Source organism: Arvicanthis niloticus, chromosome 4, assembly GCF_011762505.2.
Source record: "Arvicanthis niloticus isolate mArvNil1 chromosome 4, mArvNil1.pat.X, whole genome shotgun sequence".
Taxonomy (NCBI): domain Eukaryota; kingdom Metazoa; phylum Chordata; class Mammalia; order Rodentia; family Muridae; genus Arvicanthis; species Arvicanthis niloticus.
In genome coordinates this window covers 43,025,513-43,049,988 of record NC_047661.1, presented here as the reverse complement: position 1 = coordinate 43,049,988, position 24,476 = coordinate 43,025,513, and the positions used below count along the sequence as shown (strand labels likewise).

At 38.0% G+C, this 24,476-nt stretch overlaps 1 protein-coding gene across 2 annotated transcripts in view; it reads left to right on the top strand.

Moving 5' to 3' along the window:
- The window catches only part of LOC143441996 (uncharacterized), a 119,493-nt gene that overhangs the window by 55,911 nt on the left and 39,106 nt on the right, over positions 1-24,476 (top strand). The window contains exon 3 of one of the 2 annotated variants that reach the window (XM_076932467.1): positions 982-1,093. The gene's annotated coding sequence lies outside the window, so the exon portion shown is untranslated. Of the gene's footprint in view, positions 1-981; positions 1,784-24,476 lie in introns of those variants that run through there. The other variant, XM_076932466.1, reaches the window with a different exon arrangement.

Here is a 24,476-nt window from a genome sequence, read left to right as displayed (position 1 = left end):
GTGAGTTAGTGAATGAGCTGCCAAATAATTCAGAATTTCCCAGATTTTAGTATCAAGTGTTTTCCAATTTCTCTCATGTTCTAATATTTTCCTAATTTCAGTTTTTACTATTAAGCATTAGTGCTCATTCACAGTAACAGAATGTGCTTAACATTGCTAAACAAAACAATAAGGAAAAATATTAATTATGCCATGTCTACTCATTTGTCAAATCCACATGTTTGTCTGATTTACTTGCATCTCGTTTATTTTAGTGTGGTCAACAAAACAATAGATGCTTTCACTGTGCAAGTAGAGGCAAGAAATGAGGCTGAATCAATGTTCTATCATTATAGGTATTCTTGAATGGGATATTGTTAAGTTTCACAACTAATCACTAAGGAGAAGAGAAAATGGATGCTACCTTTGTGTGTGTTGCTTTGCAATTCCCTTATCCATAGACTTCACATTGTAGCACCCTAAATTTTCCCCCATCCTTTTCCTGGTAGTTTGAAATAAGTTTATGCTAAATTACTGTTAATGTTGCCAAAAGTTTGTTGGAAATCACTACATGTATGTTGCAGTAAAATCTTTCTGTTTATCTCAATACATTTTATTTAGAATAACTTTTGGGAAAAGATGAGTATATAAAAATTATTCTTTACTGTGTGCACACAATTTATAAATGTAACAATATTAATTAGACTAAGAGTGTACCTGAACAAAGGGTTTGATTCAATGCCAAAAATTATTTGGTTATTCTTTCCCATCTATTTCAGTATGTGCTAATTTTGCATGCAAAATTGTTTTAGTTGAATTTTACTCTACAGACCCAAATACTATTATTAAACCACGGATATAGAATAATCTATGTACCATTTAAATCTGGTGAATTTACAGACTCCATTGGAACAGGATTTAAAACTGCTTGTTCACTGATACTACAGGATGCTGAATCTGCTACTGTGAATTTCAAGACTGTTTCACATTTCTTCCTTTCAGGGTAAACATCAGGATAATGTCCTGCTGGCTGGATCTGGAGCTCACCTACTTCTAGATTTGGTTTGAGTACGAACAAGCCCACTTCACAGTTGTGCTGAAAACCATATTCCAGGTATTTTCCATGGAATAACTTGTTCCATCAACATTCACTAACTCATTCAGGAGATATTGTATATGTAATGCTATGTGATGCAACACACACACACACACACACACACACACACACACACACACACACTTATATTTTCTTGTTTGTGTTTTGAGACAGGATTTCTCTGTGTAATAGCTCTGCAGTCCCAGAGCTAGCTCTATAGACCAAGATAGCCTAGAACTTATAGAGATCCACTTGCTTCTGCCTCCTGATTTCTGGAATTAAAGGTATGTGTCATCACACCCACCCCTTAACATTTATTTTTCTCATAGACAGAAACTGAAAGTATCATCCCTAATAAACAAAGTTGTGAGGGGACAGAATGTCGTCCCCAAGTGTTTTTATATATTTGGCAAATTTCTCCATCAAATAGTGTTTTGGATTTTCCTTGAAATTATAGAAAGGCAACACCCAAAGAAGAAGCAATCACTTAGGAATATTTACTTTATATACATAAAAATACAGCCAGATGGGACATTTTGTATCACCAAGGTGAAATCAGGAGCATAAGAAATCATGTTTGAAATCTAGGGGATTTCTGCTTTTGACCAAAGGGAATAACAATATGTTTATGTAAAAACAAGCACCATAAAGCAGGAGAATTTTTTTTAATTACTTATTTTTAGAAACTGGACAGTTCAGAAATTAATCAAATGAGTTGAGATCCATTATTATTATTATTATTATTATTATTATTATTATTATTATTATTATTACTTTTATTTTATTTTTTTACAGTTCAGCTGTTTCTCCCCTCCAGGTCTCCCCTTCCACAGTTCCTTATTCCATTCCCCTTCCCCAATGTCACCAAGAGGATGTCCCTCCACCCCCATGAGGCCTCCCCATTTCCTGGGGCCTCAATTTGGAGGCAATTTCTGGGCCTTGTAGCAAAGTAGTAGGGAAGTGAGAAACCTAGCAGTCTCATCAGACTAGGGAGACAGTAATCCCAGATGAAGGGGGTGGCAGCAGTTAGAATTTATAAGGCAAATTACCTGATATAGATATCATGTAAAGAAATACTTCCAAAAATTGAATATGACAAGGGACTCTGTAATTCTTTGGTTATAAATATGAATGCATAGTGTGAAGACCCATGAGTTCAAGCTAGGAAAATCTTCTGTTTAGAAGACCTGTGTAGGAATTGTGTGATGAACACTGCACGTGGTCCACATTGCTGAGTTTTGAATGCCCATCAAGTAGAGCAGAGATGCTTTACTTACTGGACACATAAAATATTCAATAAAACTCACAGAAAGGTCCACAGCAGAATATTGGAAGCAACATTTCTAGGAGGGAAAGCTGCCTACTTCACTGAAATACCTTTAAAAGAAACCTTAGAAGATCTTCATTCTAAAACGCGATCAAACCATAATGCCCTTCAAAGGAATACAACAAAATCTGGCTCAGCATCTTAACTTTCACAGTGCTTCATACCTGATACAAATTACTCAGTGCACGAACATGGATACAGTTTGTTGCTTACCCTGACAAAAGTCACATGGCAGAAGCTGTTCTAGAAAGAAAGAAATGACAGATCAGTGAAGACATGGTGATTGTAACTGTTCCCCAAGACCCTCAGGGTCTTACAGAAGATGAATAAGAGAATAACAAATGAAATGTGAAATTGTGAAACTGAGTAACTGGAAAGGGAATTCCACTGAATACAATTAACAGTAGGAATTCATTTCAGAAGAGAAACTGAATACACATAAATCAGTGACAGTAGAAGTTACTTAAAATAAGTACAGAAAAGCTAACTATTGAAAATATCTTTGAAATATCTTTGATGGCCTTAGAGATAATTACCAAGTGGCCTAGCTTAAAAGTATTTAGAGACACTGAAATAAAAACGAGAGAACAGGACAGAGGTAAGGTACAAAAGTTCTCATATTTGTTGAAAATTTATGAAGTTACTAATTGGAAAATTTCATAATTCAGAGGCCAAGTGAACCAAAAATGAACTGTCCTACCATATATTATAAACTAATTGCAAAAAGAGATTCCTGGGTCTGAGACTAGACAAGTGTCGCCTGTGCCTGGGACTACTCACCGCCTGACCCTACCTGCCCTCGAAGGTTGGAGGTGAGGTTGTGCAGAGTCAAAGAAACAGACTCTGGGAGCAGGTGAGAAGTGCAGCAGCAAGGTCATCTGAACACTGCTGCAAGCTCCTTTAATACCCACTACCGAGGACCCGTTGGTCCCAAGAAAGCATCTCTTCTAAACAGCATTTCCCGATTGGCTGCCATTCTCTGCACCAGCAATCCTTGGTCTCTCAGGCAGTCCTCAATTAGGTCTGCATGGCCCCAGGAGTTTAAATAGAGATGCCCCTGCTACATGCAAGAAAGGAGATGGACGTAGAGTTACAACTTAGGCAAGGACTAGTTCCACGGGCATTTCTTTCATGGGAGTCATAGGTTCAGCTGTCGCTCCGACTCAAACTAGAGTCCCCTGGGAAGAGTGTTCCTTCAGGAAGGGCACTGCCTCCATCAGATTGGCCTGTGTGCAATTGTGTTGATTGTTGGAGGGCTTAACCCACTGTGGGCAGTATCACCTCTTAGGGCAGGTGGGCCTAAGCTGCATATATATGATAGCTGAATGTGATTGAGTCTGGGAGCAGCACCATAAGCAGCAGCATTCCTCAATGATCTCTGCTTCAGTTCTTGCCTCCAACGCGACTTGAGCTCCTGTTCTAACTTCCCTCAATGATGGGCTGTTAGGTGCAAATGTAAACTGAAATAAATACTTTCCTCCCCAAGTTGCTTTTCTGGTTAGTGTTTTGTCAGAAGCCACAGAAAGCAAGCTGGTACAATGGGCACTCTCTGGGGATTTATAACGGGCAGCTATAAACTGTTACCATGGCTTCAATTACTGTCACAGTTTTATGGGAGATGAAAAATAAGCAAAAGCATAAAATGAAGTGAATCTGATGCTGTCAGACCCTCACAATCAAAGGCTTTAGAAATTTCTCAGCTTGAAGATGTTACCTACTGATTATTCCATGCTAGGAACTTCTGCATCATTTGTTCACTAAAGAATCATTGAGCAGTTTGCGTGGGAAAAGGGTTTACATGCAACAATATCTGAGATCTAATGTTCAGAATTTGTAGCAATTACAGCGCATATCAAAACCCTGAGATTTAGGATTTTAATGAAACAAAGCTTCCTCTCATCTTTTAAAAGATTTAGAGGATTTATTATCGGAAAATCAAAGGTGCTTGAAATTCGAGATGTAGAAATCACTTAGTACAGTTCTTCAAACACACATGGAACACACCAGGGAACTATCCCAGGTAAGTGAAACAGTGAAGGTGGAGCTCAGATGGGCTGGGCAGGTGGCCCCCTGATGTGACCAAAGCAGTGGAATACACTATGAATGAGGGCTTATGGGTTTACTCTGCCTCATATTTAATGTGAATTGGCATGTCACATATAAACTTCATTTGCATATACTTTAGACATTTGTGCTTGCAAAGCCTCAATTATTTTTTGTTTGGCTTTCTTTTTACTTGTTCTCTCTGTGTCTCTCCTATCACTTTCTGTGTGTCTCTCTTTGTCTCTGTTTCTCTCTCCCCTGCCACTGACACACTCACACACACACACGAAATGTATAACCACTTAGAAGGTTGAAGTTTTTCTGAAGACATATTCTTCAAGGACACAGAAAGAACTAATTTTAATCCTCAATGTCTTTCACTCTTTTGAATAAATGAAATGTACCTTTGTGTCTTTGAATAGAGAGACATCAGACATTATTCAGCCATATTTATGGTATTGCTGATATTTATTTATTCATTATTTGAGGGTGGGTATACGTGCACATATGTATATCTATGTGAGCTTGTGAAAGTCGTGTATATCTGTGGAAGTCAGAAGTCTTCCCTTTCCCAATGAAAGACTGTATTGAGGTCATCATGTTTGGTTGGAAGCACCTTTCTCTTCCAACCAAAAACATTGCACGTTCCCTGTAATTTTTTTTCCATTTGTGTGTGTGTGTGTGTTTACATGGCTGTGGGTGTGCATGTGGGGGGGGGACATGTGCATGTTTGTGTACTTGCACGTGAGGATCAGAGGTTTATGTTGGGAATCATCCTAGGTTAGTCTTTCGTTGTATTCATTGAGACAAGACTTTTCAATTGAACTCAGAGCTTGCCAACATGGCTAGTCTGGTTAGCCACCTTGCTGTCTCTATCCAGGGCTGGAAATATAGGCTAGTCACCATGCATCTCAGACATTCACATAGATTTTAGGCAATCTAAATTCTGGTGCTCACACTTGGGCAGCAAGTGTTATGATGGGACCTCTTCCCAGCCACATGGAATTATTTTTAGTGTACTAAGTCTGATCTCCATGACTCATTTTAGACTTCTCAAAATTATGCACTAAATTATAATATTCACTAAAACCAAAACAGAAACAAAAACTTATTAAATTTGGTAAAAATGAAAAGTAGAGAAATAGGCTCAGCCTTTACTGAAGTCCTGTCCTACACAGTAGCCAATAACCAATAATGGGACGCTATTTACATTTAAAGTAATTAAACTATTTAAAAATTAGTTGCATAGATCATCGACCACTTTTCAAGGTCTCAACTGCTATATTTAGCTATTGGTTATGTTTTAAACAACCAAAAATTTTTAAAGTTCATTATCATAGTGATTCTTTTGATAGGACTGCACTAGAGAGACATTGCAAATTGAAGAAAATTGCCCTGTCATATACAGACATAAAAATCATACTTCCAGCTCTTATCATGTCAAAAAAAGTGCTTCTGAAAAAAAAAGAAGGCCCATTGTCTTTATTTCTTTCTCAGCTTGCATGTCTTCTCTGTCTTATACCTTTTCCTGGTTCATCTTTCTTGCTCAACCTACATACAAAAACAGAGGGATGCCAACCATTCCCTTGCCACCCGTTTAACCTGCTACGTAAGCATTTAGTACAGTATGGTAGGTAAGCATTTAAACAGACATGGTAGGGACTTTGAGGCTGCACTGGCAGGTAGACACTGTGCCTATAACCATTTGGACTATACATGTTTTAAGCAGTATTTTTCTGTCTCTGATGTGTTTTCAGCAACTTTTATTGTCCCCAAAGCTCTTCCAAGGATGAGATCTCAGTGCTTGAAATTCCATCAGGTTCCTTAATTTTTCTTGAGCTTGTTTTCCTAAGTTAATAGCTACTTTGTGTCAGAGATGTTTCCCTCTGTAGCTGTTTGTGATTTATTGGGCAAATGTTCATAGGCCTACAGAACCTGGAATCCAAAGGCCTTGGCAATTAAGAAGGACAAAGTTTGTCAGAGGGAGCTTTTATGAAATGCCAGGTTGGTTTTCAAAAATGGAAACTCTTGCAATAAAAAGTAAGATGAAGCAACACAATGATCTGCTTCCTTCCTGGGATTAGACACCTTGGCTGGGATCCAAGGTCTGTAATGTTTCCTTTTCTGTCTTTGGAACAACTACCTAAGGCCTCTGACTTCAGTTTCTGCTATTAAAATGCACCGGACAGTAACTTCCCACTACGCTGCTATTCAGAAGGCCTAGTTTTCACCAAAAACCTCACTGGAAAATGATGGTAGGGGCTGTTATTGGGTCTTCCTACAGCCTCTCAGCCAGTTGAAAGTTTGTTAACCTTTGGATTCAAAAATCACAAAAATGAATGCATTCAATATTGCTTTCTTTCTGCTCCAAAACTTGAAATACGTGGTGGAACTAGGACATCAACCTAGCTACAAAATCTGTGATCCACAAGCTTCTCTGCTTGGAAGATGAGTTGGGGTAATGTAATGGTGACTCAGAGCTTGTGGGAGTGGCCAACCAATGACTGGTATAACTTCAAGCCGGTACCACAAGAAGGAGCCCATGCCTGATAAGGCCTAGATGGACAAGATCAGGAAGCCGAATGGCTCAGTTACCTAGGGTAGAACCAAACATGACTGAGAAAGAAAGAGAGAAAGAAAGAAAGAAAGAAAGAAAGAAAGAAAGAAAGAAAGAAAGAAAAGAAAGAAAAGATGAAAAGAAAGAGATAGATGATAGATAAATGTGAGATTATCCCTAATGGTGTTTTGAAGTACTCATCAGTGCTAGCCTAGTCGCCATCAGAGAGGCTTCCTCTGACAAATGATGGGAGAAGACACAGAGGCACAGACAATATTCCACAGACCTCAGGGAACTCTATAGAAAGGGAAACCCAGGCTTATAGGAGCCAAAGGGGTCAAGAACACCAAGAGAACAAGGCCCATAGAGTCAGCTAGGTTCCACTCATAGGGTCTCAAAGAGATTGAAGTGTTAACCACAGAGCCTGGGTGGGTCTATAACAGGCTCTCTGTATCCATGCTGTGGTTCTTTAGTTTAGTGTTTTGTTGGACTCCTAAAAATGGTAGTGGGGGGAGGGGGGGCGATAAGCTCTGACTCTTTTGCCCTCTCATGGGATTCTTTTCCTCCTACTGGATAGCCTGTCTACCCTTGGTATAAGGGTATATGCCTTGTTTTACTGTATCTTTTTTTGTAGTGTTTGTTTGATATCACTGGAATGTGTGCTCTTTTCTGATGGAAAATGGAGAAACAGTGAATCTTGGGTAGAGGTGAGGTTGGGGTGGGAGACTGAGAGGAGGAGAGGAAAGGGAGGCTGCAGTTGGGATGTATTGTATGAGAGAAGAATATAAATAAATTTAAAATTTAAAAGGACCTAAAAGATAGGTGTCAGAGCCTGGCTCTGACACCAAATTTGAAGAAGAGATGTTTCCCCGAACCCTTGCAACCTGCCGTACTTGGGAGAATGGGCCCTGCACCTCTGCTGGGTAGCACAGTAGAACTGGCTCTGGTGGTGTGCATGCAGGTGATCCAGCCCTGAGGGTATGAGAGAGAAAGAGCTGGCCCTGATCCTTGTGGTCCACAACATTGGGTGCCATAGCCCAAGGCAATGATGAAGAGCTCAACCTGGTGGTCTGGTGCTGGAGAGCTGGCAGGCTGACCAACGCAGCTACCATGAAGGCTCAGATCCAGGACTTTGAGCTGGTCCACCTCAGCTTATCTATAAACTTCTGGAGCATGTGAAAGAGCCAGTCCTGTAGATCCAAAGCTGCAGGATGTCAAGGACACAGGGCAATAGCAGGGTATCCAAGAGGAGTCCCAGCGAGGATCCAGATTGGAAGTGTAGTAGAAGCCAGAGGCCTCAAACCAGAACAATGGCCCATTGCAATGAACATTTGCAAATTAAGATATGTGGACCAGAGGATATAGTGTGGGGCACATTGGGACACACCACAGCTTCCATGGCAAGATACTTTTTAATGTTTTTGTTTCCTTTTTAATTTTAATTTTATTTTTTACTTTCTTTTGTGGGGGAGGTTGTAAGGGCAGAGGGCAGATATGAAGGAATGGGGAGACAGTGACATCGTATGCAAAAAAAAAAAAAAAAAAAAAAAACAACCCAGCAAATAATTAAGAGAGTTTCCACTCTATATTTGAGAACCACCAAGGATTTATTTATACGGGCCTGGGCATAGCTCAGATGCATACACTGAATTCATGAAGATGAGAGTTTCTTCTCTAACACTGCAGCAAAAATAAAATAAAACAACAAAACAATACTCAAACAAACAAATAAATCAAGAATCAGTTTATGTGCAACATGGACCATTGCTCTGAAATGATAGATAGGGTATCGAAAAGTTAAAATGAAGGTGGAGACTTAGGACATAAGGCTTGACAGAAGTGGATTTCACATGTGTTTGTGGGAAGGGTACAGTAGGGGTCAGGCAATCTCACTGATCCCCTTGAAGATGGCAAAAGTAAATGTTTTATGGATTATTCCTCATCTTTTGTTTTCTAACATCTACTTAAGTTTAAACTGATCTTTAGATTTTCAATTACAGCAGAAAATTAATATATATATGTGTGTGTGTGTGTTTAGATAGGAATTTTATGTCTGTGTTTCACCATTTCCCTTAGGCTTTGTTTTTTAAGTGTCAAAAAACAGAGGAGTTAGAAGAAAAATAATCATAAAGAAGAAACACAGTATGAGTAACACAGAGAAAAAGAGGTCACAGGTCAGAAAATAACACCCGCCCCCCGACATCCAGTAAAGTATCCCTACTAGAGGAATACTGTTCACCTAGCCATGCCTCTTAAAACAATGCTGTTATTGTCTGTAAGAAAATGAACCCTGTGCTCCTGTGTTCTGGGGACTCAGTTACTCACTGATGAACTTTTGAAAGATAACCTGTTTTCTGCGGGTTGCGACACAACTTAGATTAATGTTTTATGATTCACAGTATGATGGTATTAGTGGGAGGTAGTGAAAAATAGGAGATGGGGCCAGGCTGGAGGAAGTAGAGTAACCTGGGAGGACAAATCTTGTCCTCAGTTTCTTCCTGACATTTTGCCTCTAGCCCTCCATGAGGTAAGCTTCTCTCTCTCTAGCTCATGCTCCCCAAGTAATGCTCTGCCTCCTTGTGCACAGCGTCAGAAGGCAACAGACTCAAGAGAACATGGACAGGGGCATCTGAAAGTGTGAACAGGATGAAATCTTTCCCTCTTTAAACTGTCTCAAGAATTTGTCATGGCAGCATGAAACTACCAACTGGCTAGCTTGTTTATGTAGTACACTTTCTCTGTGTCTTTGCTAAATTTTCTTTTCACATGAATCATAAACAAGGAACATAAGTGTCCACACTTCAAGTGCCCTAAAAATTTGCAGTAATCTCTTATTGAATCAGAAATTACTATTGAACAACCCTAAGCATTCAAAACCAGATAAGATGCCAATGAAGTATCTCTGTTTACACATGACTTTCACAATGGGGTCTTGAGGACTATGACTTATGTTTGTTTTTCACACTATATAAAACTGTATGACCGATTTGAGGGTGTGTTTAATTCTTGTTTGTGATGATCATCTGCGAGGACCAAATGGTGCTGAGAGAGACAAAGAAGAAATGCTCTCAGAAACTTAAAGGTGACCATACAAGATCAAGCAAGGATACTGCATTTTGAAATAGTATTAAAACATTCTGTTAGTGTTATTGTTCCCACAGCAAGTCAACGTGGAATGCATTATGGGAGAGTTCCGTCAAAGGGACTGAAACGGAAAACAAAGGAAGCTAACACGATAAGGATCTACTCTGTGAAATTTTCACTTACCAATTTCCACGGTGATGACTGATAAATGAAGTGTTGTAGAAACTGTAGACACTACTATTTCAAATATTTGCCTCTGATTTCTAAAAGCTTGAAACAAAAGTATGGAAAACATTTGTCTCTAAATTATGCACTGCGTATCAAGAGAAAATCCTACTCTAGAGAGTAAAAGCAAGTTTAAGAAAAATGTAATCCTGTCCTTCAGACTACACATCAAGAATTTGAAATCCATGGTTCTGGACTAATTTAAAATCTAGCTTTAAATGTTTTATACATGTGAAAAGTGGTATGTGATTCACATTTGATATATCTACTGGAAAGACTGACCTACGAATATGGGTGAATAATACTTAACAAGTATGGGTCAAGAGTTAAGAAAAAAATCTAAAACACTAAATTCAGTAGAAAAGGAAAATAAAATTCCTTTCAGGGAAACATTGCCAACCATATCCAAATCAAACATCTAGAATAACAGAAGTTTCCATTTCTTACTGTTTTCAGAGATACTAAATTGAAGAATTTTACTCATTAAATTAAAAATAGTAATAGCTACAGTGACAGTAGAATTATGAAGTTAAAATAGATGCTTCTCTGAAAAATAATGCTCCAACTTAAACTAGAATGTTAATGGAGAGACCTCATTTTTATGCAGCCATAATTTTGGGCTCCACTTCAGCTTCTTTTGCACCATTTTTACTGATGTGATAATAATAAGGTTTCCTCATCTGAGCCTTGATTTCCTCCACTTTGTCTAATTCACTTTATAATGCCTGTCTTTATTGACTGTATTTTCCTATCATTCCTCCAGCTTTAAAAAGGGTTCCCACTTTTAGCTGCGTTAAGTACAAGACTGGGAAGACATACCCAAAAGCCTCAGAATTTTTTAGATGAATTTTCTGGGATTCTGACTTCCAAGTTCTTTAGAAGTTTCCTGAAGTACAATGAAGGCCAAGAATACAACTGTAACCTATGGCCCGATGTTCAAATGTCCACATGTCATTAGAGCAGAACCTGGTTTAGTGACTGTGCAAAATTTTATCTTATAAGGTAACTTCATTCTTAGAGAATTACTACTCTGAACTCTATTATATGAGAGTTCAGTGTAATATTTTTTCTTTTTTAATAATAATATCTAACTAAAGGAATTTGAAACAGGATAGTGCCATGTTCAGTCTACCACCTAAGATAGCAGAGTTTTCTATATTGACTTTCATGAAAGTCCCCCCTTCTCCAAGCCCCCTTTTCTCATCCCACCCCCATGTCATCATGTTAAATATTCAAACCCATCAAAGCCTTGCAACTTTCTCTTTTCCTCTTAACTTTTTGTTATGTTTACAACACCCTTTCTTCCTCCATCTCACTATTGTTCCTACCAATGGTTTTGTTTTTTTTTTGTTTGTTTTTGTTTTGTTTGTTTGAGGAAAAGAAACTTGTATTTTATAGTCACTAAAAGCAAGTTTTAAGGAGTGGAATTAAGCACCAAGGCTTCTGGAAGCAACAGTAAGTGCCAGCACCATCGCATGAATCCCACACAGTCTATTCTTCTGGGAACTGTGTCCTTTAACCCTAACCCTAAGAGTGACCTAATAATATGGGAAAGCATGATTAGCAATAAGAAGAATAATGAAAGCAACAGTTGCATATTTATCATATGCCAGCTTTTTTTTTTTTTTTTACCTCATTTTTTCGATTCTCCAAAATCAGTGGTATCTAGGGCTACAAAAATGGCTCAGTGGCTAGGAAGGTGTATTGTTCTTACAGAGGTCTGAGTTCACTCCTGAGCATCCCCACTGGGCAGTTCATAGCTACTTGTAATGCCACCTTCAGGGGATCTGATGTCTTCTCTGGTACTGCACTCAACTATACACACACATACACATATGTGTTCACACACACACACACACACACACACACACACACAAACATATGAGAGGGCATGGAGAGAAAAAGACATAATGGGAAACAGCTGGCAACATCTCACAGTTTAGAATGCAAAACTGTTGCATAAGGTTAAATCATCTGCTCAAAGTTACAAGAATGTAAGTGTGGGATTTCAGAACTCAAAAATGGGTCTGTTTGTCTGTATGCTATCTTGACATTGCCAGTCAGAATAGACATAAGAAACAATGATAGAGTATGCAATTTCAAGATTTCAATGTTACTGATATTCAGTATATAGATACCGAGACCTTTTCATTGTCAGTTAAAAAAAAAAAAACTTGCCTGAAGGTTTTCCATCAGAAACACATACTTTCTGAGCATATAACTCTGGCTGAGATACAGAAGTCATCAAGGACAATTTGCAGCAAATTGTTTAACATGCAAAACTGAAATGGAGCCTGTGCCTACTTACATGATTAAAACTAGCATTGGTCCTGATAGGATGAGAATGTCATGGAGTATGGATGTGAATTAAGTACAGATGTAAGAACAGTTATACTACTGTTGAGTAATGACTGAAGGTAAATGAGAAAAACACAGGAATCAGACCTCCCTGCAGCAGAATGTTTGAGACATATTGATCCAAAAGTACATTTTGAAAGTTTGACAAGTGTGGGCTTCCACCTCATGCCCTGGCTTGCTTCTTAGCTTGAAGAAACGTCAGCAATGCCAGTCTGCTGGAAAGAACTATTGTCTCTTTGCAAGCTCATTCAGCTAGCCTGGATTTTGAAAACTGGACCCGATTTTAGCTTCCTGTGGTTGGTTGTTTCCCTCCCTTAAGTCCCAGCTCTCAGCCCTGTGACTCTGGCTGGAAACCAGTGTCTCCATCACAGGGTATTTAGTGATTCAAAATTTTATCCTTAGGCCACTGAGCCATGCTTTCTCTCTGGTTGCTTTTGAGCGCAACCCTTTACACTGACACTGGTTCTATCATTTCTTATGTGTGACTCTTCATAATTCGGATTTATAAACTACAACAACAATGGTGGCCCCGATTTATCAAACTCTATGTATGTTGAAAGCAGCTTATGCAGACATCACCTTGTTACAACCTTAAGGGTCCTAATATAAAGATAGGAGCCCAGTAATAGCTATGCTTGATGGTGGAGGATGTCTAACCACAGTTATTAATGAACACAAGTGCTGAGCCTCAGTTCCAGGTGCCTGTTGTTCTGACCTAATTGCACAGTTTGATCTCTCCCCATTCCTCATTCTTTGTACTGAGCTCCATTCTTCACAGCCTCTCTGACTCAGGCCTGCTGATCTGAAGTATGACTTTTTCATTTCCTGAGAACATTTTCCTTAAGCCACAATAAAAGGAAACATTTTAAAGTACAATACTGTCAGAATTTTCACGTAGGAACATGAAATTCTACTTATTAGAGATGATTGTAATTATACCCACTTAAAAAGATTTCACTTATATTTTAAAATGAACAGCAATTTATACCTATTAATCCTAGCTATCATTTTTGTTTTAAATTGTGAAAACTGCAAAACTTATAAAATTCTGAAATTTTCATTGAGTGTTGGGTACTAAGCATTTGACATGAAAATTTTTATACAATATTCAAAGTCAGAACCTATCGGAACATGACATTGTTGCTATTATTATCATAATCCTTACTTAATAGGTGATAGAATCATTGAAATGTAAAGAAAAATTTTAATGTACAGAGGCAGGAAATATTTCAAATTCAGGGTTGGAAACTACAATCTATTAAGTAATGCACAATACAAACAAAGCTTTTTATCACATATGTTTGTATAGACTTTAAATTATCAATTTAAAGCTGTATCTTGATATGTCTTTAGTTCACATCAACTCTGCTGAAGAGATTATAGGATGAGCTAAAGGAAATGCAGAAAACAGCCCAGCCAGATTTCACAAAGAACTAATTTGGGCCAGTGATAGTATCAACCCCAAGGACAATTTCTACCACATTTCACCATATTAAAATAAGAATGCCCTCCCATCTCCACAGAGCTGTTTCCATGTAGCTTAATGAAAATAAAACTATATGGTAAGACATTCAAAATGCCATGCTTTACTTGGCATATTAGCCCTTACTCTAGAACTGTCCTAGTAGATGGAGAACAAGGATAGGCTTCTCAAGTGTAATCTTCTTTGTTCTCCTCCTCCTCTTCCTTCTCCCCTTCCTCCTTCTCCTTCTCTTCCTCTTCCACTTTCTTCTCTTCCTCCTCCTCTTTCTCCTTTACCACTTTCTCTTCCTCTTTCGCTTCCTCTTCCTCCTCTTCCTCCTCCTTTTCTTTATTTTGTTTTTCAAGAAAGGGTTTCAGTAGTCTTGGCTGTCCTGTAACTCATTTTGTAGAGCAAGATGACCTGGAACTCAGAGATCCACCTGCCTCTGCCTCCCGAGTGCTAGGAATTAAAGGCTTGGACCATCACCATTCAGCATAATTTTCTTTTCTTTTCTTTTCTTTTCTTTTTCTTTTTTTTTTTGATGAACCTATGTCTCCTGAGAATATCCTCTTAAGAGTAATACACAATGTACTTATATCTAACACTGTCCTGACCATCGAAGTCCGTTTTTATTGTTGTGTTGTTATAGATAGCTTTTTTATTTTAAAAGCTTTTATTGGGTTTACAGTGCGAGTAATACATTTCAAGCAATGAAAAGGTCACACCCTCCAGTGTCAGATTTACTAGCTCAATAATAATACATCACTAGATCAGATCTGATTGCTAAAATTAACCCCTGTCACTTTATAATCAGACCAAGAGCTAGTTGGTTTGGGTCAGCTCTCATCTCAGACAGAAGGCGGAACAATGCTTGTGCAGCCTTAAGTCTTAGACCAAACTAACCAATGTGTTAACCCAACACACTGAAGACGGCTTGGCTTCAGTTGTGACCTTTTCCTGAGAACTGCTGATGTTCTTTATATACCTGATGGAATCTCTTTTTCAGTAACTAGTCTGCTTATGTTTACAGTTAGGACATGTTGCTTTGGGTTAATTGTGTGTTTTACAGAGAACCTACTTACAACACTCTTTACAACCATGCTGCCCACCATTTCAAATGTCCCCACCTGAAAATTTTAGAAAATAATAAAACAGTCCACAGCACTCATCATCAGAACTAGAATGGAAGTCAAAGATAACTTGATGTTTATTGGAATTACATTAAAATTTCAAATAAAATGGACTAGCAAAGCTAATATTTTGTGGGTGTCTGTGCATTTCTGTGTATTTCATGTGTTTGTGTATGAGCATAGTATATGTATGGTGGGTAAAATATATGTGTAAATGTAAGTAGTGTGTGTATGTAATGTGCACATGTGCTTGTTTATGTATGTTTTATGTATATATGTGTTATATATGTGTATATGTCTATGTGACTATAGTATTTGTGTGTTTGGTGTTTGCACACATTTGTGTACAGGTATATCTGCTTATGCACATATGTACTGAGGCCAGAGGAGGAGGGCATTGGGTATCCTGCTCTATTTTTTTTCTCCCTAATTCCTTTGAGACGTTATTGGAAGCATGGATGGATTGTCAGCAAGTTCCAGAAATGTCATCTCTCCCTCTTATAGTGTGGAGTTACAAGCTTATGTGACACATGGTCAGTCACCTTAATTGGCACTCACAAGGACACAGATAAATATGAAGAAGACACTGAAGAATGAACACTGGTGTAAACTTTGACAGTACCTAAGGCAGAAGCAAGGGTTTACATAAGCTAGACCCAATGAGCACCCAGACATTATCAGGGGCCTTAGGAATTCTGTAGGATTGGCAGAGCCATTAAGTCAGCCAAAGGGAAAGGCGTACACAACTTTGGGAGGAGAGAAGAAGGACATTTAGAAGAAGCAAGTTTTCCTAGCTTGTGGTTAGGAACATACTGGGATTAATTACAGTGCAAGCTGTGTTGTTTTTCTTTCTCTGAACTCTCCTGAGCCAGACAAGAAAGGGCAGGCATGGGATGGGGTGGGGTAAAGCAATGAGCTTCAGAATTTTCACTGCATAGGTCTCCTCCCAGAAGAGCCAAAGAGCATTCTTTCCCTCATTCATAAGTGTAAGCCCCACTTATTACAAGCCATTGGTATACACTACCTGATGAGCTCTTCATCTGTGACCACAGAGACTGAACAGCAAATCTCCTTTAGACATCATTTTATTATTATTATCATTATGGAGAATGAGTTAGGTCCTATAAGTGAATTAAAGCAATCTCAAAAAAGACAAAAATACGTTTTCTGTCATTAATGGACATTAGATTTTTTCTGTGAATCCATAAAAATCATGCGTATATATGTTGAATGGACATGGGACCATCCAGGAGACCAAGAGGGCTGAAAGGAGTGGGGTGAGAGAGAAAATAGAACTCGTTTAAATGCTTAATTTACAACATATATTTGTATAGAATCTTTGAAAAAAAATCAACAATTACATAAATTGTGAAGGTAAATGATATCATTCCCTCCCAAACCAACAATACTAACAGATGGTGTTTAAGTGGGGTGTATTAAAGACAGTTAAAGGTGGTTAGCTGGCCTTTCATGATAAGAGTTAACTACTGCATAGAGATCGTGCTCAACTAAAGCCAGCCATAGTTTGCCAGATGACATTCTTATTATGACTAATCAATTTCCAGGCAGAATGGTGAGAGGCACAGTAGTAGTGAAGGATTAGTTGGGAGGGTTTATGCATCTAATTCTGGAGCCAGACTTGAGTTAGGGAAGCTGGGAAGGATGAGATAATCTGTAGTGCAAAGAGTTAATCACTGGAAGTGAGCACATACTGTTTTCAAGGGAAGGTGACAGAATGAAGCAAGTTTCAGTTCAGTTCAAAGGGAGGAATGTGAGACCAAATGTGTCTATTACAAAGTCATCTGGTCAGCAGGAGAACTAGCCAGAGAGTCAGGAGACAGTAAGAAAATCATGGCTGCATCATGACTGAAGTTCATGAAAGAGACACATGGAGGGTCTCTGTGTTAACTGTCCCTGCTCTCCTTATGCCCTTCCTTTCACTTCCCCCCTTCTCTCTCCAAAGGACAGGCAAAATTGAGGTTTTCCTGAAGTGTGGAGCTTTAGGCTGCTGGAAGGAACAGGGACCTTTGATGTGTAGTTTTTGTTCTGCCAGTCAGGGCTTTTCCCTCTGATTTTTAGAAAACTCAGCTTATTGTAGGGAAACGCGTACCCATTGGGAGTTTACTTTGAGGAGTCTATTGGGAAGCATAGAAACACATATAAGGTATATCTTCAGCAATTTTTATTAGCCCTTGTCTTCTGTCAGGAGTGAGAAACTGACTTAAAAATATTGTGGTGGATATGAATTTGAGAAGAAAAGAAATAGATTTTAAAGATTTGCAGTACAATAAACCATATAATGTCTGGTTATCATTTCTTGACAATTCCATCATGACAAAATGAGAAAATATTTTATTAAATAAATATATACTTCTATCCTTTAGAAATCAACAGGTATTTATTGAAGTATTCTGGGAAGATCTCATGGAGCTTCAGCCATAAGTGTCTCCTAAAGCCATTGTTAGTGTGATACAATTATCTCTATATGTTTCTTCTGCCCTTCACCCCCTTTCCAATTTATACCACTTTTATGATATAAAATTCCTGCAGTTAACCCACCAGACACTTAATTAGAATTTAGCATGTGTTGAGAATATATAACAGGAGGGTGGCTTGTCAGACATCAATGAAAGGAAAGGCCCTTGGTCCTGGGAAGGCTGGATGCCCCAGTGTAGGGGAAGGCCAGGGCAGAGAAGAAGAAGTGTGTGGGTGTGGGGGGGGAGCACCCTCACAGAAACAGGGGAAGGGGGAATGAGATAGGGAGTTTCCAGAGGAGAAACCAGGAAAGGGGAAAACATTTGAAATGTAAGTAAATAAAATATCCAATAAAAAAAGGAGAATTTGTCTTATAAAAAACAGCATTTAACTATCACAATAAGCATCCCAATCTTGGAAAGAGGGGGAGGAGACTATGGTTAGCCATTTGTTCAAAGTAATTATTCTAGTCAAAATAGAAGAATTCTCTCAATTTTCCTACACTCAATTATCAGCTTAAAAAAAATGTAAAAAAACCAAACCCAACCAAGCCAAACCATACCAAACATTAGGTTTTGTATACTACAATCTTGTATGCTGTGTCCGTTTTGGAAAAGACTGAGGCAGGGTAATAATGGTTAAAAGTTGAGGATGACTGGTGTTTTAGAACAAACAGACTTGGCAAGACTCATGATGCTCAGGGCATACTGAGCATCTGGAACCGGAGGAGATTTAGAAGGGACCATCACAGAAGGAGACAGTAGCGTTCCAGCTGAGACATTTCAGTTCCTGTGTGGAGAAATATTTTATTGTGTAACAACATATGTGTGATTGGTCTAATTTATGTTGACCCAATGAACAGACCCATTGGGCATGCATGAAATGAAAACAGCCCTACCTAGTCCTCACATGCCTTCCTCTGTGGTCCTGGCCCACACCTCAGTGACTCTGTTGATTGGAACTGACATATCTGTTGTTTTCTAACATACAGAAAAGAGTAAATAACAGTCTTGTCACTGTTTAATCGTGTTTCTGCTTTTTATTCAAAGGGAAAACAGTGATAAGCAAAAGATTGAATTCTGTATTCCTCACAACAAAGGATGACATTTCAAAACTGTTTTTGATTTAATGGTTCAGTGACTTTGTCTTTTGCCTTACAATATTCTAAAAACTGAAAATATATTAACTTTCAGAAAATATGACAAACATTTGCACAACTTACAGCTTTCATACAAGCAAGAGCATATCCCACGGTCCATTCCAAAAAAACTAAACTTAGGTTATTTGCTTAATTTATAAAAAAATGTGATAATTAAAATTTTGACAAGAAAAAACTGTTTCCAAATCTCAGGATACTCACATCCACATTGCAAACAAATATGTTTAGATTCAAGCATTTAACGTATAAGAATAGGCAACTTAACTTTATTTTAATGTTTTAAAGCAAACTATAACCTTTTAGATATTATTTTTATATCAAAATCATCTAAATATTTTAATCTCTAAAAATCAAAACTAGACTAAAGGAAAATTCACTTTTAAAATGTCAGCAAATTTATTTTATTTGAATGTTTTTGCATTCCTGCACAATATTAAATGTAATCCTAAACCCCAAGCTTCTTTTCCCCCTTTTATTGAAAATAGATTTTTTTTCTCACATAATATATACTGATTACACTTTCCCCTCCCTCTACTCCACTTAGCTCAGGCTTCTGTGGTATAATAATAAAATAAAATAAAATTTAATAAAACAAAATACAATAAGATAAAACAAATATAATAAATGGGAATTGGACTAAACAAACAAGGGAGGGTCCTAAGAGAAGGAACAAGAAACAAATACAGACACAGAGACCCGATTTATTTTCACATCCCAGAATGCTCTAAAAACACTAAACTGGAAGTCATACTATATATGCAAAGGGCCTGTAAGGAAAAAAAAGAAGAGAAAAATATAAATAAAATGAAAAATAGTAAGATAAAATTAAAACAAGCAAACAGGAAGAGCCTTGACATGATATTAATGAAGCAAGAAAACTCCAGGCTACAATTGAGTTTTCTGTTGCCTGTCTACTGCTTAGAATAGTTTGTTTTCCCAGTGAGACTCCCTTAGAAGAAACTAAATTTTATTTTCAAGAGGTTATCAATTGGCAATTGCTTCTTGGTTAGGGAGGGCAGGCCTGTGCTTACTGCTTTCAGAGCTGGGACTCCACCTGGTAGTGGGACCCTTGTAAGCCTGTGGACACTGTCTTAAGTTTCTGTGAGTTTTTTGCACATGTGTATTGACCATGTTGATTGAGAGGATCTTATTCCCTTGGTGTCCCCCATCCCCTTTGGCTCTTACATTTTTTCTGCCTCCTCTTTCTTGGGGTTCCTTGAGTGCTGAAAATCTCAACATTCTTAGAAAGGTCCTCTGATTCATTTCAGCAGCAGAGAGAAACACCCAGACACCTTATTCCCTCAGTAAAACTCAGTAATCTTTTCACTCTAATAAGTACTTGATTTTTTAAAACTTTTCAAAATTATACATTGTATGTTGGAGGGGATCTAAGAAACTTTGAACAACCACAAAATATTATTATTAAAAATGAAACATAGACTATGTGGTGGTGGTCATGCCCTTTATCCCTGTCTTCTGGAGGCAGAGGCAAGTGAGTCTCTGAGTTTGAGGGCCAAGCCTGGTTTAGGGCTACACTGAAAAACCATCTCTAGAAAAAAAAAAAAAAAAACAGAAAAAGAAACACAAACTATTCTAGTAGAGAAAAGTTAGTACTTAGCTTTCCAGGGACTTGGGAACAGCTTTCTGAGGGCAAGCATCTTCAAAGTCAGCGCTCACAGGAGGATGTGGGCACAGCACCGGCAGACATGTGGCATTGACAAGCATGGTTTAGAAACAAACACAGCAGTTAGTGTGTCTGAGGCAGATGCAGGATGTCGAGCATTTACAGGGCTGAACAAGGACTGAAGAGACAATTTGAAGCTATGTCTTAAAAGGCCATTTTAGACCAAGTGGAATAGATTATTTTAGGTCTGTTCTAGTGGTCTAGCATGCCAACAGAAAGATTTAAGATGCAAATGTATATAGTAGAACATTATTAGGAATCATTGACTTTATTTTTGTTAGTTGTGTTTGGTTCTATCCTAGTCTCTGGCCTATCCACCCTTTGTTTCCTAGCCATCTAGGCAGTGTGAGGCATGGGTTCCCTCTCATGGTATGGGTCTCAAGCTGGACCAGTCATTAATTGGCTACTCACACAAGTTCTAAACCTACTTTCTTCCCCAGCACATCTTATAGGTAGGACAGATTGTAAATCAAAGGTTTTGCAAGTGGATTGATGTCCCAGTCCTAGTCTGGAAACCTAGCCTGGTTACAGAGAATGAATAGCTCAGATTCTATCTCCTGAATTATTAGTTTTCACTAGGGTCATCCTCATAGGTTTTAGGAAGTTTCCGTTACACTGGTTTCTACATCCACCTTGCACTCCAATCATCTCTCCCCTGTACTGTCTCCCTCTATCCCTCACCCCTATAGTCAATGGAATAATTCCTAATGCATATTCTGATATACTCATAGACTGGAACTTACATAATTGTCATCAGATATGCTACATCCAACAACTGACAGGAGCTGGTGTAAAAAACCTACAGTCAAACATTAGGTGATCTCAGGAATCCTGCAGAAATGGGGCAGGAGCTATTGTAGGAACCAAATGGGTGCAAGGAGTACCACAAGAACACAGACCATAAAATCAACCAAGCAGGGCTAATAGAGGTTCACAGAGGCTGAAACAGCAACCAAGGATCCTATATAGTTCTGTATTAGGTTCTCTGCATATGTGTTATGGTTGGATAGCTTGGTGTTCTTGTAGGACTAGAATGCCAGGCATTTAAAGAGCTGAACAAAAACTGAAAATGCAATTTGAAAGCCACATCTTAAAGGACATTTTAGACCAAATAGAATAGTGATTTTAGGTCTGCTTCTAGTGGTCTGAACAAGCCACCTGTACCCCAACACTCCTAATAGTGGGAGTGGGTGTTGTCTCTGACTTTTTGCCTGCTTTTGGGACCCTTTTACTGCTACTGGATTGCCTTGTTCAGCCTTGATATGAGGGTATGTGCTACACCTTACCATAACTTGATATAACCTATTTCATTGTTATCCCTGAGAGCCCTACTCATTTCTGAAGGGAAACAGGAAGAGTGGATCTGGTAGAAAGAGGACATGAGGGGAGGACTGGGAAGAGTGGAAGGAGAGAAAACTGCTGTCAGGATGTGATATATGAGAAAAGAATACAAAATGTAATGATATGATTTATTCCAATCTAGGCCAGAATATAAACCCTGTAAAACTATCTCTTAAATTTCAAAACTTTTCTGAAAGGGCAACTGCTTATATCCCAAATCAGTGCTCTGTCATGTCACCAATAGCTCTTGTGGACATTTGGTTCCAAGTCCTATCTGTTTTATTCCTTGTCTCTTTTAATTTGTTTACATCTCTTATTCCTGTCTGTAGATGAACCTTACTTAATGGTTCTCAACTAAACTTTGGAAATGGATATTGAACAGCTTGTTCTCTAGCTTTGTTCTATTGAAGTCACATCAAAGAACAAACCAAGTATATTGAACACATCATCCAACTTGACTTAACAAGGACCCCATTTTCTACTATGATAAATTTGTTAATATAGTTAGTTGTACATGCATGTACAAACTCTGGTACCACAGTGGCCCTGTGAAGCACAAACTGCTTCATAATATAATGATCAACACAGAAAGGCAGATCAGAGACTCCCTAAGTCAGTATGCTCACTGAACACTTCATCATGAGCACTTCATAAATGGCACAGTTTGGTTTCCTTCCCCTTATGTAGGACAGACAGCAGAAACAGCCCCAGGGGCTAAATGTCGTTATAGCATTTACCTGGTTCAAGGTAGAACTTGTAAAATGACCACTGGATTATTTAAATTAATATTTGCTGCTTAAAACATTTCATATGAAATTAAGATTTGTGGCTTCTGTTGAAAAATACAGATTTGTCCACGAAGGTTAATAATTTAGGTCCCGTGTAGGAGAAGGGCAGATACTTTAAAAGATACCACTGTTTCTCTTTCTGCATCTCAGTCGACATCTAATTTGTAATACAACCCTGGGGCCAGTGAAACAAAAGAGAAGGATGAGACGCTGTACTGGAAGATGCCTGGGTTTGAGTCTTCTTTCATTGTAATAAGAAAAGATTTTCAGATAATAATTTTTGCTCATGATAACAAGAGAATATTTCATCAATACTTATGTGTATAGGTCAGGAGGAGCTGGATATAATGTCAATTTCCTTGAGTGTAAAATAACCTCTACCTAAAATCTATTTCCTCCTCCAATACTCAGTCACTCTTAGGCTCAGAAGAGAACAGAGAGAATCAATAGATAGTCAACATTACAGAAATCCAAAGAAGTAAGTTAAGTTGGGGAAGACAGAGAAATATAGAGATCTAGAGAGAAATGTAGAGGAAAACACTTTCTTAATAAGTAAGATAGAGCAAGAATTCCAAATGAGATAAGGTGTTAACAAGTGATGTAAACAAGAGTTTCTTCCTTTTTATTATTTGCAGATATCAGGAAATACCCCTGCCTAGAGCTCTAGAACACATCAAATGGTACAGGAGAAATCACCAAGTCTATAAAGCAACTGTGTACTTTCTTTTATAGTTTACTGGTATTCATACTTAGGTACCCAATCCAGTATCACAGGGAAGGCAGCAGGCTAAAAAATTTCCTTTCTGAAATTAAAAGAACCATATTCGACTCTGCTTAGTCTAAAGGAATCACATTTGCCTATAGTGTTGCATATAAACTTAGGCAATGGTGCCTAAACCAGTGGTTCTCAACTGTCCTAATACTGTGACACTTTAATACATTTCATCATGCTGTAGAACCATAAAACTATTTTGTTGCGTCCTTCATAACTCTAATGTTGCTACTGTTATGAATGTAAATATCTGATATGCAGAATACCTGTTATTCAACCCTCAAAGTGGTTGCAACTCATAGATTGAGAAGCACTGGGTTAAATATATTCTGCAAACATTAACAGCTCAGTATTAGAAGACACTAAAGAAGATCAGTTCACAACATGGTGTTGTGTACCTTTAATTAACATGTACCCCATGTGATATGGAATACATTCCCATAACATTTGCATTGCTCTGGCCATTGGTAACAACCCTAGACAGTCTGTAAAGGACACAATTAACCAGGATGTAGGATGTGTATTAGACAAGATCAACTTGAACATTGAGGGCACTGGGGAAAGCAGAAAGGACATACCAGCTAAGCTACAAAATGAAGATCCAGGTTCTTTAAAATCAACCTTTCTACAGTAAAGATATTTTGGGACTGAAACCTTGACCACAGGTATTGTCTTCAAAGGAAACAGGTTTCTTCAAAAAAAGAATGTTGCATGCATATTTTGACAAAATCTTTTATATTTGTGTTTAAATAAAAAAATTCCTCTTCAGAGAGACCTTGGAAAGTAATTTTAGAATGGCTTACTTTTCTTTTATTAACTAAAACACAGACATAATTTGATTCATATTCCAGTTAGGTTCTCTTGGACACAATGTATATTGAACATTATAATTTAAAAAGAAATTAAGATGATTGTTAACATTTAAAAAATCCTATATCTTACCAGAAAGTAAAAAAAATGACTATCATGTTTCCAATTAAAGCTATAGTTTAAAAA